The sequence below is a fragment of the Archocentrus centrarchus genome, unplaced genomic scaffold (genome assembly GCF_007364275.1).
Source record: "Archocentrus centrarchus isolate MPI-CPG fArcCen1 unplaced genomic scaffold, fArcCen1 scaffold_44_ctg1, whole genome shotgun sequence".
Classification (NCBI taxonomy): Eukaryota; Metazoa; Chordata; class Actinopteri; order Cichliformes; family Cichlidae; genus Archocentrus; species Archocentrus centrarchus.
This window is the reverse complement of record NW_022060270.1, coordinates 2,493,909-2,516,106: the sequence shown is the minus strand read 5'-3', so window position 1 is coordinate 2,516,106 and position 22,198 is coordinate 2,493,909. Positions and strand designations below refer to the sequence as shown.

Below are 22,198 nucleotides of genomic sequence, written 5' to 3'. Positions count from 1 at the left end.
TATATATATATATAATATTTTTATTTTCATTTTTTTATTTTCAGAGAGTTTGATTTTCTGTTACATGGCACTGAACAGGAGTGGCCCTCCAATCTCATTGTACATCCTGTATAATGACAATAAAGGCATTCTATTCTATTCTATTCTAAAACAGAAAGTAACCAAACAAGAAAGCAAGACAACACAGAAGACTGGACAAAGGAGACTAATTACAGAGGGAACTAGACAGGGACAAAGACACAGGGAAACAGACAGAGAGAAACACAGACACGGGACAGACATGCAGACTAGTCGCAATACTGGGAATAAAAACACAGGAGGCCAGGGGCATGACCAAAGGACAAAACAGACACAAGAACACAGACACAGGGAAGACAGGGACAAAAGGAACTAGGAACTCAAAATGTAAACCATAACTAATAACAAAGCCAGAAACTAAGATGAATAATGAAAACCAAAACAAACCAAGACATAACAAACCTCAGTGAAAGCAGAACTAACACAAAACACTGGGCACACGGCCCAGGACCATGAATCTCTTGAGACTCATTGTCTCATTTACAAGAGAGACATGTTACATACATCAGCAAGATGTACAGTGCCTTGTGAAAGTATTCGCCCCCCTTGAACTTTTCAACCTTTTGCCACATTTCAGGCTTCAAACATAAAGATATAAAATTTTAATTTTTTGTGAAGAATCAACAAGTTGGACACAATCATGAAGTGGAATGAAATTTATTGGATGATGCTCATGACTAGTGCTTTGGCCAACTCTCGTTACATCTCTAGCATGTCCCACATGGGTCTCCACCTCATCCATTCTCTCTGTCAAAACTTGCATCTTTTTGGTGAAATTGTCGAATTTGTTGCTATTTCCTGGCACAGCATGTTGATATATCTCGGACCTGCCTGGTGTGTTCCTTGGTCTTCATGATGCTCTCTGCGCTTTGAACAGAACCCTGAGACTATCACAGAGCAGGTGCATTTATACAGAGACTTGATTACACACAGGTGGATTCTATTTATCATCAGTCATTTGGGACAACATTGGATCATTCAGAGATCCTCACTGAACTTCTGGAGTGAGTTTTCTGCACTGAAAGTAAAGGGGCTGAATAATATTGCACGCCCCACTTTTCAGTTTTTTATTTGTTAAAAAAGTTTGACACATCCAATAAATTTCATTCCACTTCACGATTGTGTCCCACTTGTTGTTTATTCTTCACAAAAAATTAAAATTTTATATCTTTATGTCTGAAGCCTGAAATGTGGCAAAAAGTTGAAAAGTTCAAGGGGGCCGAATACTTCTGCAAGGCACTGTATGTAACATGTACGCCACACCTTAACCTGTTAACTGGCAAGGGCCCGCCCGCGGGCCCTCTGTAGCGATTTCCGACTTTGAAGCCTCATAGCGTCACAGTAACGCTGCCGTTCGCCCTCACGATGCTTTTATATGACAGACTAGACCCTCAGAATTCGATTGACACCTCATTTAGCCAATCATGTTATGAAATGGATTTTCCAGAGCCAATTATATCCAGAGAGCATCATGTGACATTTAAGGACATGCCCCCAAATGTTCTCCAATCGTTCTTATTGGTCAACTCTAACCCGAAATCTAAAACCACAGATGGATAGCCAATAAAATTCCCGACACGTGGGTATATGGCACTAGAGGGTGTGTTTTCACATGAAGGCATGAACTCCCTGCGTATTCAGTGCGTAGTCGGTGCGTCCTCCATGCGTAAACCAAACAGGAAGTAGGAGTCTATGCGCTGACGTGCGTAAACAGTATTTACAATGTTTTCTCTCGGCAACGGATTGTCAGAATGCATCAAAAACAGACTACATTTATTCAACAAAGTGATTAAATGACTCACGAGAGTGGATTATTTTGTATTAGAGAATGTCGTCGCTGATTTGACCAGTTTTATCGCTGCAAATGAACACCTGTTACTCAGAAGGCAGAAGGTAAGTTTTTATTCTCAGCTCGTCCTCGTATTATATGCCGTTCTGATGTAAATATGTATGTAATGCTGAGCTTGGCATGCACCATTACACAGAAAATATAACCGTGCGCCGCTGTGGCGCCACTTATATTGTGTGTTTGCGTGGGCGCTGTACAGTGGTGTGATTTACATATTGAAATGTGCCAGGTGTTTGGGGGTAGGGAAAGGTGTACTGTAAGTATCGATTGGGGGTTTCGCGGGCTTCTCTATTACGTCAGCATCACCCGATAAAAGGGCAAGGTGAGGTGGACAACGTCTCAGAGCTTCATTTGAGATTCGTCGTGATCGCATCGTTGTTTTGGAGTTTTGCGAAATGGCACAGCGGGCCGCCGGCAAGACCAAGTTCAGCGCTCAGGAGGTTGTGGAATTGCTCACACGGAGAGAGAGCGACGTTTCAGCATCAGACTTTTCGGGTTCAACTAATGATCCAACATCAGAAGAAGATTCGTTTTCCGATGGAGATGACCAGTAAGTGTCTAAAGTTTTACAAGTTGGGGGTGGGGGTTATTGTATGGGAGGAGGTTGTACATTTTGTATCAGACAAGGACTACTGGGAGGATTGTGTGGTTTTTATTTTATGTGTGTATGCACTGTCTGCATTTACTGTAACTTTTTTTGATATACAATGTATTTATTTGTGTGTGTAAGGGAATCACTGAAAAATGACTGGGTTCTTTGTGCATGAAGGCCTGACATTTTCCTTCTTTTACAAATTAGGGGAACCTCTGATCATGAGTGGCAGCCAGCCAAAGAGAAGATGGTGGAAGAGGCTTCTTCATCTGATGAAGAGGATCTAATGCCTGTTACAGCACGGGCCAGAAGGAACTTTAGGAGCAGAGGCAGAGCCCTGGGCCAGGACACAACCAGGAGCCGGAGCCGGAGCGGGGGTGGGAGCGCGGGCACGAGCATGGGCAGGAGCGCGGGCAGGAGCACAGGCAGGAGCGTGGGCAGGACAAGGGGGGAGGGCACATCTACTCCAGCTGCAGACAGATGGCATGGTGTTGAGGAGCCGGATATAACACCACCCCAACCCGCTTTCCGCCCATGCAGAAAACCGGGAGCGCAGCTTATTATGACTGCTGCATATAGTGCTCTTGAGCTTTTTCAGCTCTTCTTCACTGTTGATGTGCTTCAGACATTGTTGACTAACAGCAATGAGTATGGAAGAGCACACTGCGCAACACCATCCAGCCCTTGGACAGACATTACTATGCAGGATATGTTTGGCTTTCTGTCTGTCGCCATTTACATGGGTTTTGTCAAGTGCACATCTCTAACAGACTACTGGCGAGGTGGGAAGCTGTACAATCTGCATTATGTCTGTGTAGATTCTCAGTCATCCAGGTCATAGTAGTCTCTGGAGCTTGAAAAAGGCGACTGGACTTCTTTTTGTTTCTTGAAGACGTTTCACCTCTCATCCGAAAGGCTTCTTCAGTTCTCAACCAAATGGTGGAGAGATCCAGGTATTTAAACCCCTGTGGGCGTAGTCCCCTGGAGGTGGTTATGACCCTCTATTGATCATGTGCGTGAACACATGTGCCCAGGTGTGAAGGGGGCGTGGGTCATATTTAATCAGTGGTTTCAGTTGAAACCAATTTAGGACTCCGCTCCATTGTTTCCTGTGGCCTATTGAGGTCACTGGAGCAAAGGTGTGAATGGGGGTTGAGACGTCTGGGAAGGGACCTCAGGACAGCACTGTAAGCGGGGGAAAGTTGGTGACGTAATCCACCTCCTCTGTTCAATGATGGTTGTTCACAGTGGACATAGATGGCTTCTTTCACTCCTCTTTCAAACCATCTGTTTTCCCTGTCCAAAATGTGGACATTGGCATCCTCAAAAGAGTGCCCTTTTTCCTTCAGATGCAGATGTACTGCTGAATCTTGTCCTGTCGAGGTGGCTCTTCTATGTTGTACCATTCGTTTGTGAAGAGGCTGTTTGGTTTCACCAATGTAGAGGTCCGAGCACTCTTCACTGCACTGAACAGCATACACTACATCGCTGATCTTGTGTTTGGCGGGTTTGTCCTTGGGATGAACCAGTTTTTGTCTTAGGGTGTGACTTGGTTTGAAGTATACTGAGATGTCATGCTTGGAGAAAATTCTTCTGAGTTTCTCTGACAAGCCTGACACATATGGGATGACAATGTTGTTCCTCTTGTCCTTCCTATTCTCTGTAGTTTGTGTTTGGCCTTCATTCCTGTGCATCTTAGCTGATTTGATGAAGGCCCAGTTGGGGTAACCGCATGTTTTGAGGGCTTTCTTAATGTGTGTGTGTTCCTTATGCTTCCCTTCTGCCTTAGAGGGAACACTTTCCGCACGGTGTTGTAGGGTCCTGATCACCCCAAGTTTGTGTTCCAGAGGGTGGTGGGAGTCAAAGAGGAGATACTGGTCTGTGTGTGGGGGCTTCCGGTAAACTTCAATTTTGAGGCTTCCATCTTCCTCGATAAGCACCGCACAGTCCAGGAATGGTAACTTGTTATCTCTGGTGTCCTCCCTGGTAAAACGTATGTATTTATCCACTGAGTTAATGTGGCGAGTGAAGGCTTCTACTTCTTGGGTTTTGATTTTGACCCAGGTGTCATCTACATATCTGTACCAGTGGCTAGGTGCCATCCCTTTGAAAGAACCAAGAGCTTTACTTTCCACTTCCTCCATGTAAAGGTTGGCTACAATGGGAGACACTGGGGAGCCCATGGCACATCCATGCTTCTGTCTGTAGAATCCATCATTGTATTTAAAATATGTTGTGGTAAGGCAGAGATCTAAAAGTGCACAAATCTGATCTGGGGTGAAGCTGGTTCTGTTCAGTAAGGAATCGTCTTCCTGTAGTCGTCTTCTGACGGTCTCCACTGCCTCAGTTGTGGGTATGCAAGTGAAAAGTGAAACCACATCAAAGGACACCATGGTTTCATCTGGATCCAGTACAAGATTCTGGACCTTGTTAGTAAAATCTGTAGAGTTTTCAATGTGGTGGGGTGTGATGCCAACAAGCGGTGATAAGATGGTGGCGAGGTGTTTGGAAATGTTGTAGGTGACCGAGTTTATACTGCTGATAATGGGTCGAAGTGGGACTCCTTCTTTGTGGATCTTTGGGAGTCCATAAATGCATGGAGTGGCTTCTCCAGGGTACAGGCGGTAGTAAGTGGGGCGGTCAATGGCTTTTTCCTTTTCAAGTTGTTGCAGGCAGCAAACAACTTTTTTCTTGTAGTTGCTTGTGGGATCACGTCTCAAGACCTCATAAGTATTGTTGTCACTGAGGAGTGTAGTAATTTTGTTGTGGTAATCCGATGAATTCAGCACAACCGTGCACCTCCCCTTGTCGGCTGGCAGTATGGTGATGTTTTGATCCTTGCTTAGGGCTGTGATGGCCTTCTTCTCCTGAATGGTGAGGTTGGATGGAGGAAGTCTTGCACTGGAAAGAGTGGCTGAAACTTTCATCCTGATCTGTTCTGCTTCAGGATGAGAAAGTTTGTTATTTCTTATAGCGGTTTCTGTTGCTGTGATGAGGTCTACTATAGGAAGCTGTTGTGGGGCTATAGCAAAGTTGAGTCCTTTGGCTAGCACATTTTCTTCTGGTTTGGTGAGGACCCTGTCTTCACCCACTTTCCTTGGTTTCCATTGCTTATCGTGTCGTCCTGTTTGTTAACAGATGAATGGTATGCCTTGGTTTGCCTTGGTCTTCAAGAAACAAAAAGAAGTCCAGTCGCCTTTTTCAAGCTCCAGAGTGTTTCAAGCTCCAGAGTGTACAATCTGCAGTTTCCAAAGATGGTCATGTCAGGAAGAAAGTGGCTCAGGATCCTTTATGCTCTCCACCTGAGTAGTGCAGCAGAGGATTCTGCAAATGAAGCAAAAAGAGGGTCACCAGATTTTGACCGACTTGGAAAAATAAAACCTCTTTACATGCAGATGAGAGATGCTTGCCGCCGAAACTACCATCCTCGCCAGGACATAGCAATCGATGACCGAATGGTTGCATCAAAAGCAAGGGTTATGTTCAGACAGTATATGAAGGGCAAGCCTGTTCGCTGGGGCTTCAAACTGTTTGTCCTTGCAGACTCCAGCAACGGCTACACCTGGGACTTCTTTGTTTATGAGGGCAAAACAGATAATATCAGTGGAAAGGGTCTCAGTTATGATGTAGTAACAAAGCTCACAAACACATCATTGCTAGGCACAGGCTATAAACTGTTTATGGACAATTTTTACACCAGTCCAACACTTTTCCAGGATCTCATGCAGCAGAGGATCTGGGCATGTGGGACTATTAGAAAGAACAGACTAGGTTACCCAAAAACAACAGACAATGCCCTTGCTCCTAGAGCTCCACGTGGCAGCATCCGTTGGCTTCGCACCGGCTCACTTCTCTTCCTCCAGTGGCGAGACACTCGAGATGTCTTCCTCTGCTCCACCATCCACACAGCACACAGCAGCGACACAGTCACAAGGAAGGTGAAGGACAACAGTGGTCGCTGGACAAAGAAGGACATCCCAGTTCCTCCAGCCGTCAAAGAGTACAATCAGTGCATGGGAGGAGTGGATGTCTCTGATGCACTGATTTGATACTATCAAGTCCTCCACAAAACCCGCAAGTTTTATAAGACATTCTTTTACCACTTCCTTGACATTGCAATAGTGAATGCCTTCATTCTCAACAAAGAGCTGCACACTGCAAAAGGACAAGTACCAATGTGCCAGAAGGCATTCAGGGAGACACTGGCTGAGCAGCTGATGCAGTTATGCACTGAGGGGAGTGTTCCCAGATTATCTCAGCCAGGGCCATCTCAGCCGAGTGGCTCACAACACCGGCTTCAGTTCATCACTGGGCACAAGACTGCTGGAAGACTAAAATGCCGTGTATGTGGTATGAAAACTGCAGTTCAGTGCACCACATGTGACAAGCCATTGTGCTTTGTCCCAAACAGAGACTGCTATAACCGGTGGCACATTAAAATTCCATGTGAGGGGGGGTGGGGGTAGAGCAGAATAATTGTAAATAGTTGCAGTTTGCTGTGCTGTGTTTTTTTTACATTACTCTGAAAAATAAAATAGCATTTACAGAAATGGTGATTTGTTTTGTGACTAGTTTTTTTTTTACAATGTACAATAGTGTCATTCATATTTTATTGGAATAATATGGCTTTATTTATGATTTATTCAGTAATTTTGTGTGTAGTAGAGGATTCCTCAGGGTAGTATCTTTGATTAGAGCCCTCATTGATGACTGTATGTTGAAGCATTGAGGAGTTACAGCCCTTTAAAATTTGCATGTCAAAGGGGGCTTAGATGCGGCACTTGGACTATCCAAATGGCACATGAGAGACCACGCCAGGGCATCAATGCACAAAAACCTTTACAAAACAATAGGCTTTTGTGCTATCTTGATGAAATTTGAAATGCACAACAAAAAGACTTCATTCTACAGCTCCAATGTATTTTCCAGTCGATACCTTCTATATTCAGTGTGTAGTTACATGATAACAATCAGGAAAAATCTAGGCGAGGCAAAAATTGTCTACTTTTTCTGTGTTCCAAACTTAATAGCTACATACTCATTACAGTTACAGTGCTTTTGACTACATAAACTACATAGACTACATTACGCCAATCGGAGGTCACTAAAATTAATATTGACTCGGTGTGTAACTTTGCAAAAACGATGTCGGACTCTGTAGTTTTCTCTGGGCCCCTCCCCAATCAGACCAGGAGCGACATGTTTAGCCGCATGTTCTCCTTGAATCGCTGGCTGTCTGAGTGGTGTCCAAAAAACGACGTGGGCTTCATAGATAATTGGCAAAGTTTCTGGGGAAAACCTGGTCTTGTTAGGAGAGACGGCATCCATCCCACTTTGGATGGAGCAGCTCTCATTTCTAGAAATCTGGCCAAATTTATTAACCCTCCTAAAAACTGACTACCCAGGGTTGAGACCAGGAAGCAGAGTTGCAGTCTTACACGCCTCTCTGCAGCTTCTCTCCTCCTGCCATCCCCCCAAAACCCCATCCCCATAGAGTCGGTGCTGCTCCCAGACCACCAAAAACCAAAGCTAAAATCAGCAAAAAGCTATTTAAGCATAAAAATTCAAAAACAATAAATAATACAGCAATTAAATGTGGATTGTTAAACATTAGGTCTCTCTCTTCCAAGTCCCTATTAGTAAATGATTTAATAATTGATCAACATAGTGATTTATTCTGCCTTACAGAAACCTGGTTACAGCAGGATGAATATGTTAGTTTAAATGAATCAACACCCCCGAGTCACAGTAACTGTCAGAATGCTCGAAGCACAGGTCGAGGAGGAGGAGTAGCTGCAATCTTCAATTCCAGCTTATTAATTAATCAAAGACCCAGACAAAGTTTTCATTCTTTTGAAAGCCTGACTCTTAGTCTTGTCCATCCTAATTGGGAAAATCAAAAACCTGTTTTATTTGTTATTATCTATCGTCCACCTGGTCCTTACTCAGAGTTTCTGTCTGATTTCTCAGACTTTTTATCTGATTTAGTGCTCAGTTCAGATAAAATAATTATAGTGGGTGATTTTAACATCCATGTAGATGCTGAGAATGACAGCCTCAACACTGCATTTAATCTATTGTTAGATTCAATTGGCTTCTCTCAAAATGTAAAGGAGCCCACCCACCACTTTAATCATACTCTGGATCTTGTCCTAACATATGGCATAGAAACTGAAGACTTAACAGTATTCCCTGAAAGCCCCCTCCTGTCTGATCATTTCTTAGTAACATTTACATTTACTTTAATGGATTACACAGCAGTGGGGAATAAGTTTTATTACAGTAGAAGTCTTTCTGAAAGTGCTGTAACTAAGTTTAAGGATCTAATTCCTTCATTGTTATGCTCTTCAGTGCCATGTGCCAACACAGTGCAGAGCAGCTACCTAAACTCTGCTCCCAGTGAGGTTGATTATCTCGTCAATAGTTTTACATCCTCTCTGCGTATAACTTTGGATACTGTGGCTCCTCTGAAAAGGAAAGCTTCAAATCAGAAGTGCCTGACTCCGTGGTATAATTCACAAACGCACAGCTTAAAGCAGATAACCCGAAAGCTGGAGAGGGAATGGCGTCTCACTAAATTAGAAGATGCTCATTTAGCCTGGAAAAAGAGTTTGTTGCTCTATAAAAAAGCCCTCCGTAAAGCTAGGACATCTTACTATTCATCATTAATTGAAGAAAATAAGAACAACCCCAGGTTTGTTTTCAGCACTGTAGCCAGGCTGACAAAGAGTCAGAGCTCTGTAGAGCCGAGTATTCCTTTCACGTTAACTAGTAGTGACTTCATGGATTTCTTTACAAATAAAATTTTAGACATTCGAGAAAAAATTATTCATAACCATCTCAAAGATTATTCTTCATGTTCGGCTGCTTTCAGCACTGCTGGTATTTGTTTAGACTCTTTTGCTCCAGTTGATCTTTCAGAGTTAACTTCAATAGTTACTTCCTCCAAACCAGCAACATGTTTGTTAGATCCCATTCCTACTAGACTGTTCAAAGAAGTCTTTCCAATTATTGATGCTTCAATCTTAAAAATGATCAATCAGTCTTTATTAGCTGGCTATGTACCACAGACCTTCAAGGTGGCTGTAATTAAACCTCTACTTAAAAAGCCATCACTTGACCCAGCTGTCTTAGCTAATTATAGGCCAATCTCCAACCTTCCTTTTCTCTCAAAGATTCTTGAAAGAGTAGTTGTAAAACAGCTAACTGATCATCTGCAGAGGAACGGTTTATTTGAAGAGTTTCAGTCAGGTTTCAGAATTCATCACAGTACAGAAACAGCATTAGTGAAGGTTACAAATGATCTTCTTACAGCCTCTGACAGTGGACTCATCTCTGTGCTTGTCCTGTTGGACCTCAGTGCAGCTTTTGATACTGTTGACCATAACATTTTATTACAGAGATTAGAGCTTGCTATAGGTATTAAAGGTACTGCACTGCAGTGGTTTGAATCATATTTATCTCACTCCAATTTGTTCATGTAAATGGGGAGTCTTCTTCACACACTAAGGTTAATTATGGAGTTCCACAGGGTTCTGTGCTAGGACCAATTTTATTTACATTATACATGCTTCCCTTAGGCAGTATTATTAGAAAGCACTGCATCAATTTTCATTGTTATGCAGATGATACTCAGCTTTACCTATCAATGAAGCCAGGTGACACACATCAATTAGTTAAACTGCAGGAATGTCTTAAAGATATTAAGGCCTGGATGACCTCTAATTTCCTGCTTCTAAATTCAGATAAAACTGAAAAAAATCTTAGAAACATGGTGTCTAACCAGATACTTACTCTGGATGGCATTACTTTGGCCTCCAGTAACACTGTGAGAAATCTTGGAGTAATTTTTGACCAGGATATGTCCTTCAATGCACATATTAAACAAATATGTAGGACTGCTTTTTTGCATTTGCGCAATATTTCTAAAATTAGAAACATCCTTTCTCAGAGTGATGCTGAAAAGCTCATTCATGCATTTATTACTTCTAGGCTGGATTATTGTAATTCATTATTATCAGGCTGTCCTAAAAGCTCCCTGAAAAGCCTTCAGCTGATCCAAAATGCTGCAGCTAGAGTACTGACAGGGACTAGAAAGAGAGAGCAGATTTCTCCCATATTGGCTTCTCTTCATTGGCTCCCTGTTAAATCTAGAATAGAATTTAAAATTCTTCTCCTCACATACAAGGTCTTGAATAATCAGGCACCATCTTATCTCAAAGACCTCATAGTACCATATCACCCCAACAGAGCACTTCGCTCTCAGACTGCTGGCTTACTTGTGGTTCCTAGGATACTTAAGAGTAGAATGGGAGGCAGAGCCTTCAGCTTTCAGGCGCCTCTTCTGTGGAACCAGCTTCCAGCTTGGATTCGGGAGACAGACATCCTCTCTATTTTTAAGATTAGGCTTAAAACTTTCCTTTATGAAAAAGCTTATAGTTAGGGCTGGATCAGGTGACCCTGAACCATCCCTTAGTTATGCTGCTATAGGCCTAGTCTGCTGGGGGGTTCACATAATGCACTGTTTCTCATTCACCTTATTTACTTTGTTTATACTCCACTCTGCATTTAATCAATAATTGATATTAATCTCTGGCTCTCTTCCACAGCATGTCTTTCTCTCCCCTCAGCCCAACCGGTCGCGGCAGATGACTGCCCCTCCCTGAGCCAGGTTCTGCTGGAGGTTTCTTCCTGTTAAAAGGGAGTTTTTCCTTTCCACTGTCGCCAAGTGCTGCTCATAGGGGGTCGTTTTGACTGTTGGGTTTTCTCTGTATTATTGTAGGGTCTTTACCCACAATACAAAGCACCTTGAGGTGACTGTTTTTTTGTGATTTGGCACTATATAAATAAAATTGAATTGAATTGAATAATGTGAATAAAATTGGTCCTAGCACAGAACCCTGTGGAACTCCATAATTAAGCTTAGTGTGTGAAGAAGACTCCCCATTTACATGAACAAATTGGAGTCTATGAGATAAATTTGATTCAAACCACTGCAGTGCAGTACCTTTAATACCTATAGTATGCTCTAATCGCTGTAATCAAATGTTATGGTCAACAGTATCAAAGCTGCACTGAGGTCCAACAGGACAAGAACAGAGATGAGTCCACTGTCAGAGGCTCTAAGAAGTTCATTTGTAACCTTCACTAATGCTGTTTCTGTACTGTGATGAATTCTGAAACCTGACTGAAACTCTTCAAATAAACCGTTCCTCTGCAGATGATCAGTTAGCTGTTTTACAACTACTCTTTCAAGGATCTTTGAGAGAAAAGGAAGGTTGGAGATTGGCCTATAATTAGCTAAGACAGCTGGGTCAAGTGATGACTTTTTAAGTAGCGGTTTAATTACAGCCACCTTGAAGGTCTGTGGTACATAGCCAACTAATAAAAACAGATTGATAAAGACAGATTTTACGATAGAAGCATCAATAATTGGAAAGACTTCTTTGAACAGTCTAGTAGGAATGGGATCTAATAAACATGTTGCTGGTTTGGAGGAAGTAACTATTGAAGTTAATTCTGAAAGATTAACTGGAGCGAAAGAGTCTAAACAAATACCAGCAGTGCTGAAAGCAGCCGAACATGAAGATAAATCTTTGAGATGGTTATGAACAATTTTTTTTCTCTAATGTCTAAAATTTTATTTGTAAAGAAATCCATGAAGTCACTACTAGTTAAAGTGAAAGGAATACTCGGCTCTACTCTGACTCTTTGTCAGCCTGGCTATAGTGCTGAAAAGAAACCTCATTGATGTTTTTAATTCTTCCATTAATGATCAATAGTAAGATATCCTCTGATGACTCTAGGTGCACAAGATCTTGGACAGGAAGATCAGCCAAATTTGATGTTTAGGTTTTTTACAGGCCTGAAAAGGGACCTACAAGAGCTACAAATAAAATATGCAAGAGAATAGAATAGAGTAGAATAGAATGCCTTTATTGTCATTATACAGGATGTACAATGAGATTGGAGGGCCACTCCTGTTCAGTGCCATGTAACAGAAAATCAAACTCTCTAAATGAAAATAAAAATATTACAAAAATATTATAATCTAGTATAATCAATATGATCAATAAACAATGTGTAAAATACAAAAAATAGAATGTATAAAAATATATACATACATACCTACATTGGTGCATTGGTGCAGAGCTGTTCCTGGTTAAAGTGGAAGCAATAAACTTTTTTTTCACTACTCAAAGAAAAACACACCACTGAGTACAAACAAGCTATGATGGCATGCAAGAAGATAATAGCAACTGGTGATGTGTGATCTGAAAGTATTAACTAGTTGCATTCCACATGATAAGAAGAGCACACAATGGGTGGAAATTATTGATGTAAGCATGTGGTGAGCACATGGTTTAAAATGCTCAACTATAAATTGTGTTCTGTGCTGGCATACAATTGCACACTCAATCACACAGTGAAAGTCATCTGAATGGGACTTTTGCACTGGAAGCTATCTGAATGTGCACAGGGAGATGATCTTGAACAGGAGATTATCTACATTGAAATCAGGTAACCAGTGATTTTCAGAACTTTTTGATCACACCTCTTATGACTTGATGACTGGCTATAGGTACCTGCCTAAAATTTTTCATAACAATACTGAAATAATCATACATTTGTATGATTTAATTTTGGATCTGTCAGGGAGCCAAGGAGAAATGTGTTTTCCCCTTCTTATCCCTTATAATACTCTTACTGTGGTGTTTTGGATCAACTGAAGGCTTTTCAGGGAGCTATAGTCCAGCATAAAAGTAACAAATGCATGAACTAGTTTTTTTTATTTTAATTTGGGCAATATTGCACAGATGAAAGAAAGCAGTCCTGCGCATTGAAGAACATATCCTGGTCAAAAATCATTCCCAAGATTTCTCAAAGTGTTACTGAAGGCCACCATAATGCCATTCAGAGGACGCATCTGAGCATTTTAATGCCAAGTACATAATCTCAGTTTTGTCCGACTTTAGAAGTAGAAAATTACAGGTCATCCAGGCTTTTATGTGTTTAAAACATACCTTGAATTGAATTGATTTGTCATCTGGCTTTGTAGATAAATCTAACTGGGCATCATCTGCATAGCAATGAAAGTGTCTTTCTAACAACCGAACCTAATGGTAGCAAGGCCACCTATGCATACAAAGCACATTCATCTAAGACCAGCGTCATGTCATTAATCAATTGATATAGGCCTAAACAATACAGCCTGCAGTCAGTCTGTAAGCAAACAGATTCTGTGTTGTGGCTGAAATGCAGCCTTTCAGAAATATTGCATTAACTGCTTAGGAAGTACAGATATTTTTATATTTAGTCCTTCATTATTAAATACTTAAAAGTAATTGGACAGAATATAATTTTAAAACTTTGAGAAGTTATTATAGCAACATTTGGGCTGCTGCTTTGTGGGTGTCTCTGATTTTGGTTTTGTCTTCAGTAGCTAGAAAAAATGACTTGACTTGGTCATTGAGGAATATCCCATTTCCTTTCCTGAGAAACTGTTAGATTGCTTTTGCAGTATGCTTTGGGTCTTTGTTCTTTTGCACTCTGAAGTGAATGTGATCATATTTGCAGCATTTGGTTTAGTCACAGCAGAGAGTATAGGCCTATCCGGTCTTTAAGTCTGATGTCATTTCCAGGTCCAAATGCTCCTAAATAAACAACAATGGCATAACCAATGACTGTTCACTAATAAAGATGATTGTAACGTGTGTGTTTTTCGAGTTGGGTTGGCTAAAACAACCAGGGACACAGCATTGCGGCATATTGATCACATGACAGTTTGGACCATGAAATGGAATTCTACATCATCACTTAACAACCAAATTGCTACTTCTATCAGCAGTCACATCATCAACAAACACAAGTGACCATATCACCAAGTATTGCGGTGAATATTATTTAAACACCTTACCAAACGCTGCTGCAGGCTAAGATGTGGATGTATACTGAAGACACGTTATTTCATTATTCACTGCAGACTTTATTGCTCAGTTTCACAGGTTTAAGAAAGCAAAAACTTACTTTGTTGATTTTGTTTGTTGCATTTCATATCACTGTACAACAGGGCTGGACTGGGACAAAACATCGGCCCTGGCATTTTTGGCTTAGACCGGCCCGCAACTATGTCTTAGAAGCATTTGACACTGTCTTCCTCTTTGTGGCCATACCTTTTGATAATAATCCTTTTATGCTTTTTTTTTTTTTAACTTACTTTAGTAATGCTTAAATTGCAAAGCTTTTACGTATCATTTAGTTTTTTAAAATATGTTATTTCACCTGCTTGAGTGCTTTTTAAAAGATGTTTAACCAGAACAGAGACTACAAATTCAAACTACTGTGCAGCTTTTCAACACACCTTTAACCTAATTATCTAAAATGCTGTGATGCAGCCTAAAATGGACAATTGCTGCTCATCCAACACTTCTCAGCCTTGAGCGTTTGCTATTTCATCAGATTAAGGTGCCGTGGCTGCCAGATTTGGGGAACTATGCAAATGTAAATAAATATTGATATTAATCAGTCGCCATTGCTCATCACACTGCTGCTGTCTTCACCTACAGCAGAGTCAGCTCAAGCCTTGAAGGGTACCTAAGCAATATTTGATTTGGGGCCCCCTTCATACCACTTTATTGTCCCCTGAACTTAATTGTTATTAATGCTGGAGGGTTAAAGTTGATTATTAATTTAAGGATGTATTACAGTTTCAGCCTTTTCAATTAATTTTTTCAATTCAATTCCATTTTATTTATACAGTGCCAACTCACAACAAACAGTCACCTCAAGGCACTTTATACTGTAAGGTAAAGACCCCACAATAATTACAGAGAAAACCCAACAGTCATCCTAATCTTAAAAATAGAGAGGGTGTCTGTCTCCTGAATCCAAACTGGAAGCTGGTTCCACAGAAGAGGGGCCTGAAAGCTGAAGGCTCTGCCTCCCATTCTACTCTTAAGTATCCTAGGAACCACAAGTAAGCCAGCAGTCTACGGTACTATGAACCAATGAAGAGAAGCCAGTATGGGAGAAATCTGCTCTCTCTTTCTGGTCCCTGTCAGTACTCTAGCTGCAGCATTTTGGATGAGCTGAAGGCTTTCAGGGAGCCTGATAATAATGAATTGCAATAGTCCAGCCTAGAAGTAATAAATGCATGAATTAGCTTTTTAGCATCACTCTGAGACAGAAATATTAGAGTGTAGCCAACTCATTAAATTAGTGTTGTTACAAGTGTACAAATCTGGACAGTTAGAATAGTCTCTTCTTTCTTTTAGGAAATTGGCATTTGTAAAAAATTAAAACAAACCAAAAAGGTTTCATGACAAATGTGGATGAGCTTGGGGGGCCCCTGGAGGTCAGGGGGCCCTATGCAGCCGCATATGTCCCCTGTTCCTCGGGCCTTCTTTACCTACAACCTGCTGTTGCTGGAGCACGTCCTCTGTAACAGCGCTGTTACAGAGGACGTGGAGGCTACAGCAGCGAACATGTCTGTGATCTTTACACATTTTGTAGCATGTACAGTGACACTCTTCAATTTCTTCACACTTAACTTCTCCACACCGCTTCGGTTTCTCCATACACACACTCAACACTGAAACTACTAGCAGGAGTAGTTTCAGTGTTCTGCATCACGCAGCGACAGGGTGGGGCTGCTTTCATCCTATATCCTCAGGAAAAAAAATATAAATCCAAGGGCATTGGCCCTTGAGAACTGTCGGCCCACCGGGCAAATGCCTGATTACCAGTCCAGCCCTGCCGTACAATGACATTTCCAACAGAGATGTTAAATGGTCAAGAGAAAAGTTGCTCACCCATGCTCACCCCACACAAGATCCAGGTCCTCCCCCTGCACCTGTACACACTCAAATTAATAACACCACCACACCCACAGTGCCACCCACAAATCAGATGCAACCACGCCCATACATGGCAGCACAACAGGATAAACTATCAGGAGAGAAACGTAATATGGCTCCTACACCAAGCCATAAGATGACCTCCACCATGTTTGACAAGAGTTAATCTTGGTTTCATCTGCTGACAGATGAGTATGTGTAGGACAGACTGGTGGTCTTACATTGGTAATGAGCTAGTTTAGGAATGATTCAAAATTCAGTATTTTAAATTTCCCTACTGACGATTCAACATCACCTTCAAAATTTAACGCACACTTGTCATTGTTTTCTGATGAACAAAATGTGTAACAGTTTAGATAGAGTGAAATTAATTTCTCTTTTTCATGACAGGATGACTATGTGGAGGCTCTAAGTAGACTGCATCTCACAGTGACCAGGGCTTACAAAGTAAACCCAAGTATCAGCTTTGAGGTGTTCATTCACAAAGTAGATGGCTTGTCTGATGACCACAAGATTGAGAAGCAGAGGGACATCCACAAACGAACCAACAACGACCTAACAGATGCAGGCCTGGAGCAGATACATCTAAGGTTCTGCTTCACCTGAAGCTTTTAAAGGGTTTTTGATTTCACAGTTTGGATAGATAGCAATAGTTCTCCAGATTTTCTGAAGATCTTTCATAAATTTTCTTTGGATATTGGCTGCTTTTTCACCCAGTTTCAGTCCAGCACCCAACCAGTTTCAGGGTTTCATAAATTAATAATTTATTTATTTTTATTTGTTAAATCACTTAATGCTGACGTATAAATCATTCAAGCATAAAAAGGCCCCTAATTCAAGAGATGCACCAGTGTTCATCAGTTCACCAGTATCAAGACATAACTGATGACTTCGCAGAGAAACAATTTAAAAGAGTATCTTTAGGCACTTTGTTACTTGTTTATAAAAAAAAAAACATAATTTGGTCCTAATTCTTTAGCTGAATCTACAAAAAGATAACACAGTTTGATAGGAATAAAATATTGTTTTTGGACCAACAAGATGATTCCCAAAGAGCCAAACACTTGGCATATCTTTGCATTCTGTGCAGTGCAAATTCAAGAAACTGAATAACTGCTCTAAAAACATCAACAGTAGATGAAAATTATCTGAATGTCATATCCTTTAAAAAAGACCTGACATGGGATCTGAGAGATGCATTTGACTTCAGTTAATTCATCTACAATTCACCGAAGCCTCATTAAAAACAGTCAAAAATAGACATCTGGCTGTCAAGAAGCCAGATTTTAAATTAGTAATTCCAAATTTAAATTTTTTGCTTCACAATGTGTACAGAGGAGGTCAACAGAGAGATTCAACAGTGAGTGTCTACAGCCATCTGTGAAACACGGTGGATGCTCTGTCATGGTTTGATGTTTGTTGCAGTTTAGTCATTGGTGTTAGGAATCTTATCACCAGCAATGGAAAGCAATTGATTGATTTGTTGATTTGTTCAGCAATACAGTCATCCCAAACACACAAAAGGGAGCCAGCATCCAAAAAAGAGATTTGGAATGTCCTTCAGGAGCCAGGAGAACTATTGATTAATTAATTTTCAAAGAATTGTCAGAGATGTTTAGCATTCATTATATGATAAAATCTAATTTTAAAAAGCTCCAAATGGATCCTTTTTGCTTTTAAGTGGAAGACTGAAAGTGTTTGTTTAATAAAACACATATTTCTTTATCATCCTTATATTTATGGTGCTATGAATATTGTTTTAGAATCTGTTTTCAGTTTCAGGTGCTGAAATTTGACTCCTAAAATGATTATAATTATGTAATTATAAGTATGCACAGTAGTAAAAATTATGATTTCTATTACACAATTCAATTAGCAGCTTTACACTTTAGACTTCTCTCTAAATTACTGTAATTATTGGACCTTGAAATGCTGCTCTAAATTTGTGTTTATGTATTTTTATTTATATGTAAAATGCTAAAGAAGAATCCCAGTGTGAAACAGTCCTTTTGTGAAACTAATTCTGATTCAGATTTTTCTCTCTGACCCCTGCAGCTTTTATTTAACCAGTATATATGACCACTCGATATTTGAAGCATTCAGTAAAGTGGTCCAGAAGCTCATCCCACAGCTGCCAACGCTGGAAAACCTTCTAAACATCTTCATATCTGTGAGTAATATAGTGCTGTGGCATGCAATCAGGCTGATAGTGTCACTGAATAAACAGCATGTATCTGTAAACTGAGAAATAGTTAGGTCAACTCTGTACAAACCTTGTAGCACAGTCTTTTCTTGGTTTCACTTGGAATAGGCACGTAACTATATACTTTCATTCTTTTCTGTACTTTACAATACAGGCACTAGGTGGTAGTAAGATATAACAGATAAAATAATAAATTCAACCATTTGAATGGAATCCAACCAGAGTTCCAAATGACAAATCCAGTGAAAAACAGCATTCAGAAATGAGAACAGCAAGCTGTATATTCTACACTTGCCCACTGACATGACTTCATCATTGATTATTAACACACCTTTGGGTTTCATGCCAATACTAAACTTCTCTGCTTTTTCCTATCTGATCCTGTCACAGTTCAACTCATACCTAGAGCTCGTAGGGCGAAGAGCGACACCAAGTACAAGTCACCAGCATGTCATAGGGCTGCTATGCACGTGTCATACTGCATAGAATGTTTGCATACCTCTCTTAGTCTATTTATTTTAGGTGCCCACCTTAGTGCTCATTTTATTCATTGATGCTTGTTTTCGTCTTTGTGTTGTTCACTGTTCTGTAAGAACTGACCTTTCAGGTCAGCTTCAGTGTACCCTGACATATAAATGAGCTATAAATCATTACTTGCTGTATCAGTGGTTATTGTTAAGGTATTCACAGCTCAGTTCATTCAAGTTAAACCTGAAACGGCATTGCACCCTTTGCCTTTATTTACTTTTTCCTTTTTTTTCTCCAATTCAGTTAAATTAATTTTTAGAGTGGTTTTGCTCATTCTAATTAGTTTTCATTTTTTGTTTAATGCTTAGTTTTACTTTAGTTTTCATTAGTTTTAATATTAGTTTTTCATGCTTTATTTGTCAGGTGCAGTATTCGAGGTGCAAGAGTAAGTGTTGTGTAATAAGACCTCAACAAATTACACCACTTAACAATGTAATACATTATTTATGAAAAATGTTCATACAAATTAGGGCTGCAACAATTCATCGATTAACTCGATTAAATCGATTCTAAAAAATTATTGACACAAATTTACTGCTTCGTTTAAACTCTGCAGCGCCTAGTTGTCTCCTTGTAAGCGGCGCACCTCACCAGCATTAGTGCTCCGTTGTCTTTTTGTGGGTTTATTGGTGGCTGGCAAACCAACATAGAACTGCATTACCGCCACCTACTGGACTGGAGTGTGAATCGCACACACACGCACACAGATTCTAAAAAGCTCTCCGTCGCTGCGATGGATTTCTTTTAACACAGAGTGGATCATCTAGAGTTGCCACCTGTCTCGTAAAATACAGAACCCCGTATGTTACGGGACTCCGTGGAATACGGCTCCGTAACATGCCGTGTTCCGTACTTTAAGGGACGGGTGGCAACTGTCGCTGACATGCATTTCCACGCCTCCACTGCTCTCTGTGTGTCTGTGTGTGTTATACTCGCTGAGAATTTCAGCTGCTATTTTTGTCTTTACTTCAGCTGTAGCTACCAGGACTGGTTTGCTAGTGACCGCGGGCCATTAGCACTAGCGATGGTTCAGTACCGGAAGGCCCGACCCCCCAGGACCGAGGGGCTCCGTCAAAATATTTTTTATACTTTAATCCCTTATTAGTGACTAAATATAGACCTGCAGCAGAAACGTATTTTCGAGAATGCTTGTGAATACAAAGCATTACACCATTACTCACACATGCGCCATGGCTCCCGCAGCCACTAGTTTTTCAAAACACTCATAGCAGGCAGCGGTTTGAACTGCGCAAGCGCAAAGAGACAAAGCTGTTATAGAGACGTGAGCTCAAGTAGTGCAAAAGGAAACGTTTTTCCAGCATCTAAAACAGCAGCTTTTTCTTTTAGTAACAATCATTAAATCTGTGAAACAGCTGGAGGTCCTTCATCAAGCACCTGATCAGCAAGTGTTAATGTGAAGAAAAGAGAACTTTGTAGCTGCTCCATCCACCGCTGTTTGTTTACATGGCGAAAAACTGCAGTACGGAAGTTAAAATATGCAGATAAACTGTTAATAAAAAAAGTATTTCTTATCCGATTACTCGATTAATCGATGGAATAATCGATAGAATACTCAATTACTAAAATAATCGATTTATGTGGCCCTAATACAAATATTTATCTCAAAAATGAATTGGACTACCCAGCACTAGATGCAGGAACAGTTTCAGTGCAGTAGATTAATATTACCTCGCTTGTGGTGCATATTATCAGAACAAACCAAAACATAAACAAGAACAAACTGAACTCTGCATGTTTGAAGGAATCAAAGCTCAAATACAGCTTTTCAAGATTGTATGTATTTATATTTGTACTTGTCACACAGTGGTGAGGACATACCAGTCTGTATAAACACATTTATCAGTGCATCCAATGTATTAACTAGCCAGTTTTTTTTGTTGTTTTTTTTGCTGAAAACAGTCCATTACGTTTTCATCTTGATACACGGCTGCACTGCTGGCATCTGATGAAGCTACTCATATGCTAGCTTGGTTAGATACTCACTATTAGGCCTGAATTAGTCTTCTGCACTGGGTCTTTGGGGTCATCGCTCTTTGTGATAATTTTTTTTCGGCTGTAAAAATAATTGTTTTTTTGTTGCTTTTTTCCCCACTTTGTTCATTCCTTCACATTCATTCCAATAGGTTCAGCAATTTTCTCTGTCCAGGAATTTGTGAGTCCTTATGTTAATGATATGATTCTTATTTTTTTTATGATTATTATTCCTGACTCTCTCACTGATAAATTCAAAAACTGCGGCAAAAAGTAGCCAGTGACGTATCGGGGGAATTGGCAGTGGTGAACAGGCCAATCACAATCATTTCGGGCTGAATGGACCCAACATGTAGTTACATTTCACGGGAGGCAGGTCAGGTTACTGTAGGCAGTGTTGCCATGTCCGCTTATTACACTGAAAAAAATATATCATTGACTCAACTTAAAAAAATTGAAGTAATCTGTCACACCTAATGTTTTTGCATTGACCAAATGTAAATAAATCTTTTAGTGTAACCTAAAATTTTTAAATTCATGTAAACTAATTTATAAAGGTGAAGAGAACCAATTCTTTCAAATTGTTCTAAATTGAAATAAATACATTGGCTTTATTACTTAATGTAAATATTCTACTAAATCTAATCTAAAAATTTTAAGTTGATGTAAACCATGTTGAAATGTTTGAGCATATTATTTCTTTTTAAGTTGGCTTGAATAATGTTATAAGTTGTTTATAATGTATATTAAGAATCAAATAAGCATTTCAGAAACTTTTATTCATAAAATTTTGATTTAAACACAAAACATGTCTTTACATAAACATTTATGGTTCAGTGAACATCCAAAACATTACATATATTTGAAAATGTATAAACATTAACAGGCATTTTGAACAAAAATGCTTTGCATTATAAATTGAGAGAAAAAAAAAACAATTAAAATATGTCTGCAGTTTTAGTTAACATACAATGGGTACATATTGTCCTTGTCTTCCTAAAACAAAATCAGCAGTTGCCCCCTCTTCAAAATGGTCAACATAAAATATGTTATCAAAAATAATAAAGTGAGAGCTATTCCAAAAGGAATTATCATCAGTT

General features: G+C 40.1%; 1 pseudogene; it reads left to right on the top strand.

Moving 5' to 3' along the window:
- The window catches only part of LOC115777152 (ras-related GTP-binding protein D-like), a 113,321-nt pseudogene that overhangs the window by 40,724 nt on the left and 50,399 nt on the right, over positions 1-22,198 (top strand).